Genomic DNA, 16,964 nt, shown 5'->3' on the forward strand with positions numbered 1-16,964 from the left:
GTTTCCTGATCTTGCTGCAGCAGCTCCCTCTTGGGAGTGAATAGAAAATATGCTGGTCTTGCTTACAACTGCATCCCAGGAGGCGTGAAGCTAAAATGCTATCATACCTTTAATTTTAGGGGTGAAGAAGGGACTGAACATATTTCTTAAGGTGAAGCCAGAGATCTTTTGCCTCATTTGGTCTGCTCTTGGTAAGGTGAAACTCTGCTTATGGTTATATTTTTTATTTATAAAGACTGAATTATAAGAGAATTACACTATTGCACATATTGCTTTTATTAATTATAAATAACAATAAAAAAATTACCACAGAACCAATGAAATAAGAGCATTTGTCCACAAGTAGAACATAGCAATAAGAGACCATTTTATACCAAGTAAAACAAAAATAAATTAAGTTTCTATCTTACTGGTAGATAAAGGGTAATACAAGTATATGTTTGACAGATTTTTGTAGCTTTTAACTGTATATAGGGAAAAGTCCCAGATGTCTATGAAAATGATGCCTTATTTTCAATCTTCTGTTTGGGAAAAGGTGGTGGCTGGGTGCTTGGAGAAATCATAGTAATAGGAAACTCTTATTAATAACTATCATTGGTATGTTAAACTTTGAGACAGACTATGGTAAGGAAAATATCCACTGTACTAAGGTGTACTCTTTATGAAATATATTTGTGAATTTACAAGCTGTTTTCATTTTCTGCAAATAAGTTAAAGCAATTAACTACCTGGCATTTGAAAACTCAAACAACTCCAGTTACATGCTTAAGGACACAATCTTAAATTGGACTTAGTTTGCCTCACTTCCTATTGCTCTTATGACATGCTACTTCTCTGTAGTTGGGACCCTTCTGATCTTTAGAACTTGCTTAGGAAACATTGCCACTGAACTATAGAATGAGGTCTTAAATAAAAATTACTTGGAATAAGAGCGCTCTAGGAACAGACTTCTTGCAATAATTCACACTCATTTTAAAAATGTCACTGTGTAAAATTCCCTAGGCTTTGTGCATCCCAACACTCAGACTCTGAAGAAAGCAGCAAAGTATTGACTACACGCACGCATGCATACTCAGACCATTGTTACTCCACCACTGTCCTGTTTGTAATGAGTCCATCTCTGTGAATCCCTTCTAACACAATAAACCAAACACACTTCTCAGAAAGTAAGAGTATGGGAAAAAATATTGTTGTATACACCTAGTTATACCACCCACATCACCACAGTATCTTAGCACCTACCAGTTTGAGTGCTTCTTATGGAACAGAACAGAATTTGCATCGGCACCGCTAATGTCTCCACACCATCCCACTAATTTGCTGGGCCTCAATCTTTACCTAGGGGAGACACTTCTTGATATGTGAAGGTGGCTTTTTCCATTTCTTATTTGATCCTTAGTATTCCTTGTGAGATTAATGATATTAGTACTAATTGGTACTAACTGTAGTGATGGTTTAAATTTCATCACTTGTAAATTAAGATTTCTAGGTGAATTTTTAAATTAGTCTTTTGAACATTTATATATTTATTAATTCAGATTTAGAAGAAGACAGGATTTATTTATCTTGCTTCGGACAGTCGATCAAAAACATGAAAAAATCAATACAACAATATGTAAAAAACAAAATGCAGCCCACAAAATATAGTAGTTGAATAGGCATACAGCACAGATCATATTACAAAGAAATTGCCCGGTTTTCTTATACATCATCTCTTGGAGAGTATTTGTTTCCTCAACCTCCATCTTAAAAACATGAACCCTACAGCATGCCCTCCAGACAAACAGATTTGGGCTATTTTGATCATAAGTGGAGCACATTCCAAAGTGAAGTGGGTTTTAAGGAACGGATCCCCCTTTTGTGCTGAGATGAAGTGCATCCATAGATCTTAACTATGGCAGTAAGGGAGAGAGATATGACCTCTCAGGCAGGAAGGTCCTAAAACATTTAGAACGCCATAGGTAAATTTCAACATTTAATTTCATCTGGAAACCATCAAGCAGCCAGTGTGGCTCATGTAGTATTGGTTGAATATGTGGTTGGACATTCTGCTTAATTAGACAACTCCATGTTCTGTACTAGCCTTATCTTTCGAATCGATTTCAGATGTAGCTCCAAATTGAGCACGTTACAGTAATCCATCCTTGAGATACAAGGTGGGTGAGTGTAATATCTTATATTGGACCAATTTCTGTTGGCGAGAGAGACAAGCTTTCAAACGTAAACAGAGCTCTTCTTCAGGTCTGGGAAACGTACTCAGTGTCACAACAATCTCTTCCAGCTTCTTTTTAGCTTAGCATAGGTAGTTAATACATATTTCAAGGACTCAATTAAGATCAAATGGTGACAGGTGAGAGAGACTACTTCCTAAACAAATGCAAATAATAGAAAGCTAACACTGAAAGGTGATTGTCCAGCAATAATTTGGAGTCTAGTTGGATTCCTAGTTTCCAAACATGAGCAAAAATTGGTGGGAAGACATCTCCAGTGGATGGCACAAGTACAATTTTTTGCCTTACCTTCAAGTTGTATTCTTCAACTCATCCCATCACATTTGTCTTATCTGAATTGAGTCTCTGGCAGTTAGTCTCTATCCATGGCCAAATCTCCTCCAGACACTGGGGAAGGCAGTCAATTCAGTACCAGCATCTGGGTGAGAGGATATTGAAACACAGAGATAAGTGTCATCAACTTGCTGAAGATGCTACAACCCATGTTTCCTCACTCACTCTCATCACAGCCTCATATACATATTGAACAAGCGAGAGGACAGGTGGAATATTATACAACACCATGTGATTGCTCTTGTGGTAGAGGTACAATTGCCCAATACTACCCTCTGGGATTTGGTCGAGAGAGAAGAATGAATTCACTTGAGAGTAATGCCATCAACTTCTGCTGAAGACTGCATGTGTGTGGTGAAAACCTCATAATCAACTGAGTGGAAAGCAGCTTTTCAGATAAAACCAGCCTGGATACTTCATCTTCATCCATTGTTAGCTCATCCAGCAATGCAGCAGGAATAACCCAGGTCAATACTTAGATTGATGAGGGTAAAGAAAATGGGGTATCTAGATACTGTGTGATACTGATTATTCTAACTCTGCAGATCTGTTTAAAAAATTTACAATTTGAGTGCTTCTGAGGAATTTACCCACTGTCTCTTGAGGAACATTTCTTGTTCAAATATTTTTACAGAATTCTCAGGTTTGTGAGAGTTATAAAAGCCTCTTATGTTGCTTTGTAACTCTGTTTCCTATTTCAATAGCCGACAAATTCCTATTTATATACATGCAGACAATTGTTTAAATTTGGTAACTATTTCAGTTATCTTACATGTTTTGAATTGTGAAAGACCTCATATCTATAAAATAGCTGCCATTTTTATCGATAAATATGACAATATTTTAACTTCCTTTAAAGAATTGATTACAATTTTTATTGCATATGAGTCACAGTTAGAGTTGTTTCTTCTGATTGATCTTTATCTCATAATGTAGAATTTACAAGCTAAGCCTATGGCAAAAAGGACAATATAAAGCATGCAGTATATAGCTTCTTCTTTCTCTGATATAAAACAATTACGTTGCAGCTTGGACACACCACCATCTGCATAGTATGATCCCCAGGAAATGGTGGTTTTTATGTCAGCTCCAGAACTGAAATAATTTGAACCTCTGTGTGTTACCTGCATGGTTATACTAACAGGAGTCATAGATCCTGACAAAGACTTTAAAAATTGTATGGTTGACAACAAAGGTTTTTATTTTGCAATGTTACTTTGGTGGTGGAAGGGCAGAAAATAATGAGTTAGTTCAGTTGGGCTTTTACCTGTTGAATATTGGCAAACTTAACTCCTCCTTTAAAAATTAAATCATACACTAAGTATCTTTAATAAATTAAGATAATTTTTCTTGCAAGGTACCAAAAAATCTGTTAAACTTAAAAAGAGAACAGATGAAAGGAAGAAACAATTATTTAACTTGTAGATTTTGAATGTCGGCATGACCTGTGTATATTTAAGGAAGACATATTTGTCATACAGATGAAGCTGTTTTTTCCAGAACTCACTGTTGACAGAATCTCACCTACTTCTCCCATTTATTATGATAATAGTCTACTGGATGTCGTATGCTACAGACTAATGAAGTTGTCTGTCTATTACTACGTTGCATATATTGTGTATTTTGTTTCTTTTCTTTGAATTTAGATAATGTTATATGCTCTTTGACATTTGTGGAGTTAATTTACAAGAAAAGAAAAGAATGGATGTTTAATAATTAAGAACTTTTGGGAGTAATTTAAGGAATTTCTAGTTTTTCCGAATGCAAGTATCCTTCATAAATGTTGACACGTCGTGCTTAGCTTGCATCTCTTGAGGAATGGTCAGACTAGAAACTTTTGCAGTATGGATTAATTCACTTGTGGATAAAAGTAACTGTATAGCTAGCTACAATATGCAACTGTCAGTTTCCTAAGAAGCTTATCAGAGCATTTATTTTGTCTCTGTTATGCTTATATATCTTTCTTTTATTGTATTGTTAAACTTTTTCAAGTGCAATTTCAAATGGAAAATGTCATTTTTTGGGGTGTAATCCAGGCCAGTGGGAGATTGTCACTGCTTGTCCTGTAACCCTGAGTGCCTTAAAATGTTCTGCTGCTGTAGCTCCTTGTCTAGATGCTCTCAGTTGGCATACAAGCATGCACTGAGTGTCTGAATGTTGAACAGCCCTTATTCAGCAACTCCGACTCCAACAGTCTGCTTGTTACACCACATTTGCAGTATGGTCTTCCACCAGCCTTGGTTACTCTAGTCAAGAGACCACAGCACAACCCCAGTCTCGAATTTTCCCAGAGCCATCTGTCCTGAAATGTCCAGTCCTCCCCTAGAACGCTGAGGAGTAATAATGTCTGTTGCTCCTTTAAAGAGACAAAAGCACAGCAGCTTGTTGCTTTTACTGGAGTAAATCATCACTTCAAGTCAAACACAGCATTGGATTGATCGAGCGTGAAAGTAAAACAAGTGTATTTAATCAAAAAGAGAGAGGGTTGGAGTAAGTTCAAGTTTGAGGGATAAAGTCCGAAATTGTTACAAACAAGTAGATGTGAAAATCACTTTCTAGTTACCAAAACATCACACAACTACAGTCTTGGCTCAAGGTAAGATTCTTACCACACCTCCTTCCAGCAAGATGGCTGACTACCATCTTGGTCAGGATCTCCCACAAAGTCCAAAATGCTCAGTTCTGTTTTCTTAGGTGAAAGAGAACTTTAGGTTCTTTGCCCCTCTCTTCTGTAGTCCAGTGAACTTCTTAAATGTATCTTTATCCAAGTCCAGTGCCTTTGCTGTGAGGTAAGTGCCATGGAGTCAGATGGGAAAGGTTCTATGCTGATTCTTCCCTCCCGGTGCTTTCTACGGTGCAAATTGATCTGTCCCTACTGCTTCTGATATGCCAGCCAGTGGCCACTAGATTGTGCTTGCATCTGGATGGAAGCATCAGCCTTTCCTTTGTCTGGAAAAACCTGTTTACTCGTTCCCCAGACTTGTCTGCTTCAAATACATTTTAGCCCCATATTTCCTTCACATTTGTTCTTTCCTTTAGGTGCTTAACATACATACACCATGCAGGAATTAATTCATTATTAATTAATAATCAGTGTGTTATTGGTTTTCTAGTGATACCGTAGATACATATTATGACATAAGTGAATCGGGGCACTGAACTGGGCAGGCCAACTGAAGCTTACTACCTGATACCAGTGAGCCCCTTGTCTTTTGGCGGTAGAATGTTCGTAAGGTCACAGAAAACAAAATTGTTTCTGTCTATATTTTAGCAGATATTAAGTCCAGTAACTCCTTTAGAGCTCACTATTGCTTTAGTGTATATAATACAGATATAAGATGATATGTTCCAAGAGCACAAAGTACTGTATGTAGCTGATTTTAGTGACAGTGGCAAAGGATGCCAAAACTGCCTCTCTAAATGGAAATGGCTAAGATTTATTATTCCTGATAAATTTAAATTTAACATACCCCAAAATGGTGTCTACCCTCTCCCTTATTTTGCCTGAATTGAGTTTTGGTGCGTATACAATAATGAAACAGGATAGTGTCTTACAATTCACATTCTATGAGCAATTTAAGAGCTCCCCGTCCTATCTATTCAAAATGTAGTCATTTTGGTTCTGTTTCATTCATGCAAAACTTTATGGAGGATCATAAAGTTTGATTAGAAAGTTGACCAGGTCTAGAAATCTGTAACCATGTAAATACGTTGAATTTTTGCAGCCTTATTCCCTAAAATAATTGGATTTTTTTTCCTATAGCAAGAATATTTGGTCTCAATGGTATGACTGTGTAGCGATCGAGAGGGTTTACTGTTAAGGAAAACTGTCATACTACTTTTATCCATCTTGTCCAAATATATACTAGTCATGGAAACACCAGTGATCATATAGTTTCAGCAGTTGCAGGTGTGTATCCAGAAGATGAGATTGTAGATTTAATCCTGCTAAGATGTCAGTCACCTATTAAGTTTTCATGATCAGGTTTGTTTAGACCATGTGGGTAAAAGTCAGAAAATTCATATTTAGTTTTCTTCTAGATACATATACATGAGAGATGCTCCAGAGGAATAATACTAGGTGTGTGCTGCAGTTAAGGTGGGGGAACATAACGTTGCAATGATATTTCAAAAGAGAATTAAATCCGCTGCGCTTGAAATCATGGTCTGATCTCGTGCAATGCTTCATGTGTCTTGCCTGTAGCAGAAAATTCAAATTATGATTGGTGATATGATTTATTTTGAAGATTTTCATTTTTGAAGTCAGTGAAAAAAGCTCTTGAGTTAGATCAGGAGCATACTGACAGTACTAATCTAAAGTGCTCTGGTACACCAAAGTTCTTGCTTAAATGATGGTCTCTTGGAAGGTTTTTCTGCCTTTCCCTTTTCTACTTGTGTGAAAGGTTTTCCTCTTGCTTTATGTAATGGACAGCAAAATCATTTTTGGCCTACCTTCTTCCCTTTTTTGTTTTATGAATTTTTTTCTATTCAGTTAAACCTGCTGCAATTTGCAATCTGTTTCCTAGATGTACAGGTTTGGAGTCATACATACTAGAAAGGGGGAGTTATCTAGGGAAAAGCTCCATTGTAAGACCTCATTTTCCTTTAAAAATAAATTTTGAGATGCCTAAAAAGCTGTGCCGTATTTCATGAGCTGAATCAAGAGGGTGGCTGGTTCATAGGGGTAGATAGTGTGGATCTATTTGCCGGCCTTCTTGTGTCTTGTTGTGAAACCCTTGAAGTACAAGATTACTTTGTTCTTCAAAGAAGGTAAATATTTTAGCAAAAATACTCAGTTCTCTGTAAGCTCCTGAAGGGAGTAGCTCAAGTTGCTAGACTAAGTTGCTAGACTGCAATATGTAATATAGATACATTTGGCCCAAATCAGCATGTAAAGCTACTATTTTTGAAGAAAGGCAACAGATAGTAAGTCTCAGGAAAGATTCCTATATGCTTTCCAATACAAAAGTTCCTGTAAAGATGGGGGAAAGCCAAAATTTCAGTGTTGTTTTTTTTTAAATTGTCCATTGCCTGGGCTAGCACAAATGATCCCTCACTTAAACTGATCTCCCAAAAATTGTTTTGATCGCTTGGAAAGCAAAATGTGCACAAGTGGAATACCAAGTAGGTATGAAAACATGGCGAAAAATGACAAATTTGACTTGCTTTTAAAGTCCAATTAACCCCTCCTCTCTGAACTCCTGTTTTACTCAAACAAGAATTTGTTACTCAAAAATTGTATCTTATCCCACATCTGAAATTCCTATCAAAACCAATTTTCATTTTGAGTTAAAATTGATATTAAAGGTTTTGATTGCCCCTATGAACCTGGGCTTACCTGTTTCAAATTTGTCTTTTGCTGTACAACTCAAAGTCTTTAAAAATAGAAACACAGGCATGGATTGAAAAGTGTATAAAGACTAAATACCTTTAGTAGTTACTCTGAGAAAATATTGAGAGGTTGAAGACCTGCAGACGTTGTACAATTCCAAATAAGAAAATCAAACTTAAAAAAACCCACAACACTTTGGAGGCAACAGAATGCAATTGTAATACATTAAATTGAAGCCAAACCTAACCATATCCAGTACAATGGCACCTTTTTCAGTCCTAGTTTAGTATAATTTTCAAACAGAGAAAAGTTTGTGATGCAATAGTAAATGTTAGGTCTTTTTCCAAAAAAGAAGAAAAATATGGTATTTCTAAGTGGATTCTAGTAGTGTGGCATCAAATCTCAGGATATTTTTATTGCGATATGGACAAATATAGAATAGTTAGACTATATACATAACTGTCTTAATTTCTGATATTGGGCTTTGAGTTACTTCCTTCAAACTTCACCTTGGTCAAATGGATGTGTGAATTGGTTTACTGATAGAGTCAAAGAAACCCTAATTGTTTTACCTTTTAGCTATTACATTATTAGGTTGATGTATCAAAATCTAACCTCTCACAAAAACATTGTGAAATAAAGCGAACAGGTGTCATAGCACATCATTTTATAATAACGTTTTTTTTTAGTTTTGTAGTCTCAGCTATGTATCCTGGAGATTTTGATTTACTGGTTATGGTAACTTGAACTGATGGAATTAGAGAACATTAAACTCTGGTGACAGATTCAAAATATGATCAACTCTATGAAAATATTGTAATGATGCATACTCAGAAGGTAAGTCAGAAAAACACCAATAATGCTTGTAATAGTTTTCAGCTTCAGAGCTGGCTCATATCATAAAGCAAATCTATAAACTCTTAGTTCTAGGTATAGCCACAAAAGCAAAGGATGGCTTATTCAGTTAGTCTGGAGTGGTATTGACATTTGTATTGCAGGAATTTAAATATTGTTACTGGATTGCTTTTAACAGCAATTCTGTGTTCATATGATATGAGTTTAAGTAATTGTTTAGTCCCATTTCTTCTCTTGTATGTTGATCATATGCAAGTCTGTTACATTGTCTTGGTATACCAAAAATGGTTGTCATATAGACTTTATCTGAGGTGCGTTGTTGAAGCCAAGATTTTGGATTTAGGAGAAGAGATTGCAAGGAGAAGACTGCTTCCGGCACAGTGCACTGAGTGTGAATTTTAACTCTGACAAGTAAAGTAATATATCAAATCTTACCTTCAGTGCATTTTAACCTAATATGGTAAATGATTCTCTTTGAGTGGTTTGGGCATTCAATGCAATGCCGCAGATCACCTTTAAAGCGTCTAAAGTGTTTTTAATAAGTAAAAAACTGATTATAAAACTTTATTTAATACCTGAGGGTATTTTATAAATTGACACTATTTAAGTTTGTAGGTGACATCTTGACCATTTGTTTTTTGCTTGCAACATCACTTCAGCTCTGAACCCAAGTTTGGGAATATGTACCGTATATACTCGTTTATAAGCTGAATTTTTTTGGTAAAAAACTGAAGCATTAAAGAGTGGGGGTCGACTTATCAACGGGTCTACACCAAAATTTGATGATTTTAAGCTCTACTGAACTGAGTATCTAATACACTGTTGTTTTGTTTACCAGCAGCGTCCACAGGCACGGAGTCCCTCAGGTCCCAGTGGCCGCGGTTTGCTGTTCCCAGCCAATGGGAGCTAGCGGCTTACCCTGATGGGCCAGGAGCCAAAGTTTGCGAACCCCTGAAATATAGAGTTGGCTTATGAAAGGGTCATACAGTGTTTGCCATTTTTACCTACCCATCTTGGGGGGTCGGCTTGTAAACAAACAGGCTAATGAATGAGTATATATGGTATTTAATTTGTATTTTAGCTTGAGTTCCATTAAATTATATACCCTACCCATTCAATTGGATCAGTTAAGCCGAAGTGAGAGTAATGGCTTGGTATAAAAATTAATGTTAATTTATTAATCAATTTCATTTGTGAATTAGCATCCTAATAGTTACAAATTCTGGTGCTGTATGATAGCACAGGAAAAGAATTCTCCAAATACCTTGTACATTCGGTAGACTACCAAATATTTAACATTGTTAGAACTCAGCACAGAAGATATCTGGTTTTAGGATATGAATGCACTTAGTCTCCCTAAAGTAGTTTTACAATCTCTAAACACACCTTGTGAGAATAGGTATAATCTGACGCACCATAGAATCTTACTGATTTCAGTAGAAGTCCTTCCTTTTCCTAATCAAAGTCAGTTCAATTACACAGGAAGGTATCTTCTGCTACAGTAGTGGTTGCCTCATGAGCAGAACTATAGAGTTACTAGTTGCTCATAGCTGCAAGCCAGCCTCTGGGCATCTTTCTAAATTTTCAAATATAATTATACAGTAGACTTCCTTTAACAAATTTTGTGTTCCCAGCTATAATTATAACAGCTATTCTTGCCTCTAGCCTGTTCCCTTATCTTACAACCCACCTCAAAATCTCCCACTGCAGCTTAGTGCTATCCAGTGAAGCTGACATATCTAGAAAAGGTAGAATGTCTACTCTTTATCTTTCTAAGGATGGTTTCCTCATCGCATAAGATCCTGTCCTTCTATCTACTGTACTCTGATTTACATCTCTCAGGAAGCTAAATATTGTACTCAATGTTATATAAGGAGTGATCGACTAACATACTACTTTTATTCTGAAAAATCAATCGGCTTTGTAAATTAGTTGGTAGGAAATCACGAAGTGCTGATGAATAGTTCAATGAGATACACATTTTTCTATTACAAGCACTTTACTTTCCTGCAGTTCTACTAAGAGTATAATTATTTTTCTACTGGTTGTGAATTAGATTTTCATACAGATAGCATTGCATGTTCCCTGATGGTACAGGTATCTAACACAGAGGTTTTCAAACAGTGGGGTGCATAGGAATGTTTGGGGGGGGGCCAAGCAGCTGGGGACAACCCCATGTGGAGGGAGCACCACCTCCACCCCCTGACTCACCTCAACGGACCACCCAGCTTGTGGGTCAGTGTCAACATTTGCTTCGCTGTTTCCGGCAGCCTCCATACCCAGCGCTGGCTCTGCCCCCAGAGACAGTCAAATGCGCCTTCCCTGACCCTGAAAACCCAAGGGAGGAGAGGCTGGTATTGTATCTATTTTTGTCTGGGTTGGGGAGGGGCGCAACTAAAAAGTGTAACTCAAAGTGTGGGGCTCAACTCAAAAAGTTTGAAAACTGCTGGTCTAACATGTAATAAACGGTAATCTTATGCACCCTTTTTATGCGTAGTGGTTCTTAGTGCCAGCCAGGGCTAACCCAGAAAGGAAGAAATGAAAAGTAATCCATTAACATAGATTATAAAGTTTCCATATCCCATGAACCCCTGACACATGATCCTCTTATTATACTGAAAAAACTAAATGTTGAATATGTAATAACACAGATGCGGATATTAACAAATACATTGCAAGATAGGGGTTTTAAAAATCACAACGCAGGATCAAAATAAGAAAGTGGTAAAGGCTATTAGGTATTTTCTCAGTTGCATGTTTTGCATCTCCAACCCCAAATTTATAAAAGTAGAATCCAAAATGTTTTTATACCAAACTGATACTCTCTTTAAAAGGCTATGTTGTTTTTACAGTTTGAGCAATCATTTTTTTTACCTTTCAGTTTAATATGTTTTCTAGGTCATATAATATTTGTTGCATTTCTTTAGTGTGAACTAAAAAGAGACTATTGCTGAATATGCTAAAGTAGGCATGGTTGATTTTTTTAGCCTGGCATTTAAGTAGACAAGTAAGAATCATGTTTAATGCTGCTTTGATAATAAATAGTAGTATAATTGATTGTTGATAGAAACCCTTAAAATACATTTTTATGGTTAAAAATGTACTTTGGGTAAACAGCATTCATTTTGCCTATTAAAATAATTCACTGTGTATTGTGGTTACTTTGAGTATTAAGGAGGCAAGACTTTTCCAGCAACAGTAATTGGTTGACACTGTTTGACCTTAATGCAAAGCTACAGTATTTAATGAACAAAAGGGGAGAATAAAGTTTTGATAAATAAGGCAATTTTCCTGAAACCTTTAGAAATATGGTTGAAGTCTTTTAGTATTAGATTGACGGTTTCTTCTTTTGTGAAAAGAATAAGTGAATAATTTAAGGTTATATTTCATGTTTTCAGATCTTCATTCTGTCATATAAATAATAGACTGCTGAAGTGTGGAAGTTTCTGCATTCACAGCTTTCATAGACCTATATTAGTGAGCCTCTTACTCCGTTTCTGGGTCTTGTAATCCTTTTTGCCCACTTGCATTGGAAAAAATTTAATATCTAATATGGAGAAGTAAGACATTCAGAGGTACTCCACAGTTTTTTAAATTCTTTAGAATATCCATATTCCAAACCTTAAAAATACCACATGATTATCCACTTTTAAATGAGACTTTCTATTTCAAATCTTTAATACAACATCATGATGGCTTTAATATTTTTACTTTTTTTAAATCCTGTAAGATAGATAGGATGCTAGGACTGATAGTTGTCATCAAAATACAACTCATATATCCTCAAAACTAAAGCCTGATAGAAATGCCCAATTGAAATAAATGGGAAGACTCCTACTACATGCATTGAGATTTGGATCAAGCACCCTCTTTTTGGGACTTGGGACATAATCAAATCTTGATGAGATAGAGATGGAACTTGTATGTCTAGTATAGGAACTTTTTACATTAATTGGTGGAAAACAAGATGTGTATTCATTGTGTATGTATGTGTGTGTATATATATATATATAATTATAATTTTGGGAGGAGCAGGGGAGCAATTGATCACTGATTAAACAAAGGAACAATAAGCAGCCTTAGTCTGCTATGTCTTGCATCTGAAATAAGAACTATTAAGCACATGTCTTAACCAACATAGGTCATTGTCTGATAGCAAGAACATGGTTTGAGGACTTTCTCTTAATGGAATGAAAAGTATGTATGTAAAAATCTCCTTATATATAAACATATCTTACTAACTGAAGGATCCTTATCTTCATCTTCCTTCTTCTAAATATGATGATCATTCTAGATTACAACAGCACAGTAACTTGAACTGTCAGGAACCTGTTCAGTTTGACATAACAATCTTGCCTCCATCTCCCAGGTTACACACATGCCTACTGTCAGTGACAAATAGTCCTCATCTTACATTTTCATTACTATTTTATTTTCTAAAAGTAGGATTTAGAAGGAATTGCTTCATTATGCCTCTTCATTGGTCCACGTAGTCATTTATCCTGCCTTCAAAAGTGGCTGGTCCTTGATGCTTCAGAGAAAAGTGACAACTCTCCATTCGTGCTCCTGACCAATTGCACTTGTTTACAACATGGGAGGTTTCCTGCCTGACCCTTGCCACCTATATCCTTTATTTCATAGTCAAATTCCTTTAACTCTTACTTTTCAAGATCAATAATTAATTTTGCAATCTGATGTCATACACTGTGTAAATCTTGCTGTATTTTATTTTCACTGCTCTAGAGTGTTTTGTTAATTTATTTATGTATTGATTTCTCATTTCTGCTCTTGTAATTTTCTTCGTCATATTTTCATTAAGTCTCAAATCTTTTAACTTTCAAAACTGGAAAATGTGTTTCCCCCATTTTCAGTTCTCAGAAATCTCCACTGGGCACCTGTATATCTTAAATGTCAAAAAATAATTCTCATAGTGAAATACTTAAATAGGAACTGGGGTAGTTGATGATCTTTTAGGCTACTTCAGAGCTTGACTCTTGACTAACTACCCTTTTCCCAGTAACTCATGCTCCTCCTGTAGCCCTTTATTTAATTCAGTGTTGCATGCTGAGTCTTCCATGTGGTACAGATATCAGCCTGGTTCCAAATAAGGTTAAAGAGGAGGGCAAATAGAGAGATAAACATGAGATGAGTGAGGAAGATATGGAAAGTAATATTTTAGTAGAACGGAGGAAATAGGGTAGTCAAAGTTCACTAGTAGATATCCTGAAAAATTATGTACCATGAAAATTTTTGAATGAAAACATAGATGTTCACACACACTTTTTTCCATTATCATTATATAATGCAATTATATGAATACAGTAATATCTCCTCTGGTAACCATTGTTTTCCATTGATACAGTAGCTGTAGATTAGAATGTCATGGTATGTGTCATGTGCAGAATGGCTTGCGGCATCACATGGCATCACGTTGACTTGAAATAACTGGTGTCACCATTGTTTTCAAAACATTCCTACAGTAATATTTTGTATTCCTACTATGCAAATTTTATTTAAATAAGTGGTAGAGATTTCTGTTCATTTCCATAAGAGTTGGTGTGTTAAATGTACTGATCATTTTGCCCAAACTAGCCACTGAACTAGGTTCACCAGAAACCAGATTTATACTGTTTTTGACATCTAATTTAATACCTTTTAAGATGATTTGTATTTTTAGTGCTCAAAATCCCAGTCTAGATTGGACTCCCATTGTATTAGGCCCTGAACAAATATATAAAGGTCACAGTCCCTGTTTACAAAGTTGACAATCTCATTTAAGAGAGGATACAACACATGGGTTGAACAAATAGAAGGAGGAAGTGCAAGAGGAAGAACAAAGTGATAGGAGCAAGTGATTACTGCACTGTGAATGTTACCATTTACATATATTTTAATGATGATATAAGGCAATGGTTTTCAACTTTTTGTATTGGCGACCTCTTTTACACAAAGAAAAGGAAGACTTGTGGCACCTTAGAGACTAACCAATTTATTTGAGCATAAGCTTTCGTGAGCTACAGCTAACTTCAATGCATCCGATGAAGTGAGCTGTAGCTCACGAAAGCTTATGCTCAAATAAATTTGTTAGTCTCTAAGGTGCCACAGGTCCTCCTTTTCTTTTTGCGAATACAGATTAACACGGCTGCTACTCTGAAACTCTTTCACACAGTAAGTCTCTCTCTGAGTACAGCCTCCTCCCGCGCCCCCCCGTTATAAATTAAAAACACATTTACCATTATTTTAAATGCTAAATTTAAAACCCTGTTGTTTAAAATGAATTTACCCTTTCTCACTGCTTTTAAATTAAGACTAAAATATATTTTAATGGAATGATTGTTATAAGCAGAATTTTTTTTATAGTTACTGTTTAATATTGGGAAGTGGGGGACATGAAGAAACTTTGTCAATGTCACTGATCACAGCAGATTTAGCGCCCAACTGCCACCCTTACTTCTGCGCTGCTGCTGGTGCCAGGCACTTCTTTTAGAGCTGGGAGAGTGGTGGCTGCTGGCCATGCACCCACTCTGAAGGCAGCACCGCCGCCACCACCACAAGCACAGAATTGCAGAAGGAAGGGTGGCAGTACCATACCATGCCACCCTTACTTCTGCATAATGTTTGACCTTTGTGCTGGGAGAGATGACTACGGGGGGTGGGGTGGGACGCTAAGGCAAATTTTGGGGTGGCTATAGCCTCCACAAGCCTCCCCTAGTGCTGCCCCTGCTTGTGTGTCTGACTGTTAAATTAGAAATTTTTTTTTTTTTTTGCCAATCTCAATATTCTGATTGGTCGGCGGTTTAATGCAGCTCTTCAGCTGCTGAACAATCAAGCTCTCTAATGTTGTCTTAGTCCCACGGCCGGCCTTAGGGAATATGGTGCACTGGACAAAATTCTATTTTGACGCCCTTTTTTTGGACCTGGAGACCCGCCATGTACGGGGTTGACGACCTGTGATCCCCTGAGTGGTCATGACCCCCAGGTTGAGAACCCTTGCTATAAGGTATAAAAAAATCTGAAATCTCCTCTGGTCTTTTACTTAGCCAGTAAAATGTTGTTTTTTAATATGTTAAATCATGTTAAAAATGGTGATGAGTAGTTGTCATGGCCTTTGTATAATCTGAAAACCGGGTTTTATCGTGTTTTAGTAACATACAATGTTCAGCTGCAATCAACTGTATAAATGCCATTCACTTAAGTTATTAAGAAATAATATGGGAATGCTGTAAGTCCTCTTTGTAACTAGATGCATTACAACTCATTCAAGTTGCACAACAGGATTGATAAATTATGTTTTGGATTAAAATCATTTTTGTATTTAAAATATTGCAACTAGGATGACTGTGTTTGACCATTTTGATTTCAAATGTCTGATGCAGATCCTTTGAAACCTGGAAATAATTATTTAATATCTAGTGTTTGTGATGATATGTTGATCCAATTAAAAGTGTTTAGGTTCTCTCACCAGCATCTGGGCCATTTCAAAACATTAATTTCACCAAACTTCTTTAAGAAACTTTTTAGTCTTTTGCAATAAGTACTAGTTTTTCAAAGTGTGTATTCAAAGTGAACTATTATTAGCTTGATAATAAGGGTCAGCTTTTCAAAAGTGTTTAGTTGCCTAAAGATGCAGACAGGCACCCAGGTGGGATTTTCAAAAGCACCTACTTATGTCAAGTCCATGGTTTCTAATGTAGAAACTGTGGGAATAGAAAAGTTGTGGTTTTCCTCAAAAAAACAAACGTTAACTGTTTACTATTCAACAAGATTAGATTTATACTTGTTTATGTGGAACTGTAAAATGGTTTGTAATTAAAGATACAGTTCTATTAGTTTCAGAGTAGTAGCCGTGTTAATCTGTATCCGCAAAAAGAAGAGGAGTACTTGCGGCACCTTAGAGACTAACAAAAATAAATTTTAGTCTCTAAGGTGCCACAAGTACTCCAGTTCTATTAGTGATACGCTTGTTCACACTTACAGCAGTGATACATTTATAAACGGTTCATAAAGGGTTAATAAGTAACTATAGATATTTTCATAAATGGTTAACCAATTAGTCCAACCATTGAAAAGTTTGCTGAGAACTGTGTCTTATAACAATCTGTATCCTTTGTGACTGATATAACCATCTGTAACGCATACTACTCAATATAGAGTGTCACTGATACGTTTGTACACTAGAAGTCTTTAAGGATTATAACACAGGGAGAGGAATT

At 36.3% G+C, this 16,964-nt stretch overlaps 1 protein-coding gene across 7 annotated transcripts in view; it reads left to right on the forward strand.

Annotated features, from left to right (window-relative positions):
• The window catches only part of TBC1D5 (TBC1 domain family member 5), a 472,491-nt gene that overhangs the window by 67,690 nt on the left and 387,837 nt on the right, over positions 1–16,964 (forward strand). For 2 of the 7 annotated variants that reach the window (XM_043540976.1, XM_037890455.2), the window contains exon 3: positions 120–191. The exons of the other annotated variants lie outside the window; for them this stretch is intronic. The gene's annotated coding sequence lies outside the window, so the exon portion shown is untranslated. The remainder of the gene's footprint in view (positions 1–119; positions 192–16,964) is intronic. 7 annotated transcript variants of the gene reach the window in all.

This window comes from Chelonia mydas, chromosome 2 (genome assembly GCF_015237465.2).
Source record: "Chelonia mydas isolate rCheMyd1 chromosome 2, rCheMyd1.pri.v2, whole genome shotgun sequence".
In the NCBI taxonomy this organism is placed as follows: domain Eukaryota; kingdom Metazoa; phylum Chordata; order Testudines; family Cheloniidae; genus Chelonia; species Chelonia mydas.